We start from the raw sequence: 4,006 nt of genomic DNA, 5'->3' as shown, positions 1-4,006 counted from the left end.
TATGCATATATCATTTTTATGTTTAAATTAAAAGAGGTACATGACATGCCAGTGATGTGATTGGGAGCTGCCAGGAAGTAACAGAGATTCAAGGAATCTCTTTGGGTGCCCAACCATGAAAACAAGGACCTAATTTTGGCTATGTTTTCGAAGACCAGCATGAACAAATGTGCATACAAACATGTTGTTTGGAGGATGTTGTGCCTCTGAAGAGGCACTAAGGGTTGCAAAGAGGTAGGAGAACAGACTACAATGCTGGAGGCTTCCAGCAGGCCCACATCCCAAAACATGGTCAGCAGGTAATGCAGCAAAGCAGCTGTAATGAAACCAGTGTGCTCTCATGTCTCTGCCACAGTGGACATCCTGGCCAAAACATGTTTCTCAACCTCTACCTGCTGGCAGGTGAAAATAGGTCCTCTTTTCTTTTGAAAAGAATTTGATGAAGCCAAAAGAGGAAATAATTAATAGGATTTTCTTTACTGTTTAATTCAATTCACAGGTATGCACAGTCAGACTATTCACTGTAAAGCAGGTACTTAGACTCCCCCTATACTCCAAGAAGTTAAAAGGAGGAAATCTAAAGGTTTTAGGTTGAACTGCCTTTGTGAGCCTGGTATCCAGCGTCCTCTATAGTTAACCTCTAAAGGTTCTGTGATGCTTTTCCCAAGAAAGTGTGTATGTGTGTGTGTATATGCATGCGTGCACACATGTGTGGATTGACTCCTCTGTTCAGCCAAAATCTTTCTCAGGTAATTGCATTCTGCTTCCTTCAAGTCCCTTGTTTCTCCAGTTCCTTGAGTTCTCTATAGCATTTCTGTGGTCTGTTGAAGGCTGCCTCCTCTTACTCTGGGTATGGGAACACTAGTTTAGCAAGAGGGTGAATAAATATAGGGGAAACTGTAATTGTGGAGTAGGCTGAGTCTTGAAATGAAAGTGGCAGAGTGCAGGACATAGATGTTCTCTCTGTAGGAGACTACTTCAGGTTTCTGTGTTTCATATTGTAAAGCAAGTTCTGTCAGAAGTCTAGCATAAAACCCCCTCAAATGTTTCAGATCTTCCTCTGTGCCCTCACAGTTTGGAGCTTCTTGGATTGTACTGAACCACCCTAACCTGGTAGCTCAGTAAGGCCCCATGGTATACAGGAGTCAGTGTCTAGCATTTCCTGGCGCTGACAGCATTGGTTTTTTGCAAAGCCTGAGGGAATCCTGGTGCTAAATGCTACAAGAGTATTCATCTTTGAAGGTAAGCAATTGTGCAGTCCTTCTGAGCTTGGAGGTGTTCTGTGAGCTGCTGGAGAGGGGATCAAACAGCTTGCTCTTCCTGTGGTTTGCACAGCCTGTTTGTCATTTGGAATTACTTCCTCCTCTGCTGCCTGTGATGCAATGGGAGATGGGGACAGCATTATGCTGCATGTTACTTGGCTCTGATGGCTTTTCTGTGGCCTGTAACAGCCCTTCCTGATTCCCCATTAACTGCTCTGTGACTAGCACTCTTGTGGTGATCACCTCCCAGCACTTGCTGCCAGCACTGATAACCTGGAGTAACAGCATCTTATTTTTGAATCACTGGGGGGGAAGGGGGATTTTTTTATTAATAACCCAAATTACCCCGTGAAACAGCAGCTTGTCTGATGTCAAATATTAAACCCCGCTAAGTGGGTGAGCCGAGCGCAGAAACAACAGCATGCTGGTAATGACTTGCTGTGGCAGGAGATGGCAGCGGTTCCTGCCAGTGTGCATTAATCCTTGCTCCTTGAAGAGTCTTCCATCTTCAGGGCAGTCAGGTGCTCCTCCATGCAGCTCCACAGCTTCTGAATGGCATTTTGCATGCTTTAAACAGATCAGCACATCAAAGGCTGGCGTATCCTCTCTCTGGTGTTGCCATGGCAGCAGCAGCTGAGAGGATTTGGATGTTTCTGGGATGGGATTATGTTGCTGGGTGTGTTGGGGCAGAGCAGGGCTGCTCTCCACACACCGGCGTCCAGTGTCATCATGGACATGAGCATGCCTGGTGCTGCCAGTGGCATATGGATTTCTTGCTGTGTAATGGGACGGTCTGCCCCAGTTTAGGGGTACTGTGATGCAGACCTCTGCATCTGAACTGCTCACCTCAGCTCCCTCTAGTTTGGGAGAGGAGGAGGGAGTCCTTCCCATGCTGCACCGCACGTGGAAGTAGGTCAGCTGAATTATACCCTTAGAAATGCTTGTTTCTCTCCACTGGCTCTCAAGGGAGCCGAGACAGCAAGCCCTGCTTCAGGTGTTGACTCTGTAGGTGCCTAACACTGTTAGGGTGAGCCTGCCCTCGGGATGCCTGCCTCAGGTGCCTCTTCTGTCCCTTGCAGCTCTGCACATGCTGGATGCAGTGGATTTCCAGGAATGAACATAAAGCTGAGCTTTAAACACTGTGAAAATATGACGTTGGTCTGGCTGGGCAGCACACTACAGCAGCATGATCAAGGGGTCTGCTGCTGGACCTCACTATTAGTCTGTCAAGCTGTGTTTCCTTGGCAAAATGCCCCGTCCTCGCTGTGTGCTGTGAAATTGCCCCTGGGAATTCAGTGCTGTTTTGTGAGCATTTCTCTTTTGGGTGATCCTGGCATCTCCAGCCAATGTCTGCTGAGGGGACAGGCACATGTATGACTTATTCTGACATGCGCATAGCAAATGTCCTTTGGGGGTGTGGTGGTGGGCACTCAGGAACAGCTGGGTGGTTTGATGAAGGAAAGCAGGTAATTTTGAGCACCCTGCCTGCTCCTTGTGCTGCCACAGCATAGACATCCAACTGTCAGTCTTGTGGCCTCAGTGCTGTTGGCCACTGCAGACTAAAGGAGATGATGAGGTGGTAGTAATATGCTGTACCATTTTGTGGTGAGTGTGGCAAACTGTCAAGTTTCTGTGCAATCACCTGAATTACTTACAAACTCATCTGCAACAAAAGGTGCTTTCTGTTTTCATTGCCTCCATGTACACAGTATTAACTTCCCTGCTTCCCCAAGGCTAGGCTAGACTCCCTTATGGGGCTGGGGACCCAGTGCTTCTACAGGCAGGGGCATTCCAACAGATATATCTATTTTCTATGTAGTATCTCTGATATTATACTCTTGAAGTGGAAGGTATCCCTGCCCATGGCAGGGGGGGTGGAACTAAACGATCTTTAAGGGCCCTCAACCCCAACCCAAACTATTCTATAATTCTATGATAAGTGCAAAAAAAAGTGCACTTCTGTTGCCCATCTCTGAGAATCAAGTAAAGTTCCTGTCTCCAGAGGACTTCCATAGCACTAGCTATGGCCTATAAAACAGGCTTGTCTTAGGGCATAATTGGACTTTTTCAATAGCAATTTCCTGCAGAAGGTCTAACTGAGGATCTGGGGTATGTCTGGTCTGTGTGTGCAGGGGTCCACTCTCAGGAGCTCCTTATTGCAGCATGTCACAGTATTTTCCCAGGCTGTATTTACATTGTCGCAGTTCTGACCTGTGCCTGCAGGTGCAAGACAGAGGAGCTGGGGTGCACATCAGAGAAGTAGGAAGGCAGGCAAAAGGATGTTGTTGACAGGAGTGGAGCAAAGACCATGAAAGTCATTATAATAAATTCAGTTTTCTCTTTGTGAACCTACCCTGAAGTAACTCTGAGCTGATTTTGCTGCCAGGCTGCAGGAGACCTGTGGGAGAACAAAACCTGATTTGTTCTGTAGCATGGATTCATAGGAGCACTTTGGGGTTCTCCACTGCTGCCTGGGTGGTGACTTGCCAGTGCCTGTTCCCTAAACTGTGCCTGGTCCTGCTTTGCAATGCAGAATTGGATGCTGGACTGAGAGCAAGAACTGTCATCCACTGCTGACATGCACAGGTTTTCCAGAGTTTAGATCAGGGTAAGCTGGTCCAGGAACCACTATTCTCTGGTCCAATTTTTGTTCCTTTTCACTTCCACCTGTGCTTTAGTTCCCTATCTCTCAAATCATAGAATCATGGAATCATGGAATGGTTTGGGTTGGAAGGAACCTTTAA

The sequence above is a fragment of the Aptenodytes forsteri genome, unplaced genomic scaffold (genome assembly GCF_000699145.1).
Source record: "Aptenodytes forsteri isolate BGI_AS27 unplaced genomic scaffold, ASM69914v1 Scaffold298, whole genome shotgun sequence".
NCBI classification, from domain to species: Eukaryota; Metazoa; Chordata; class Aves; order Sphenisciformes; family Spheniscidae; genus Aptenodytes; species Aptenodytes forsteri.
Note: the sequence above shows the minus strand (reverse complement) of the source record.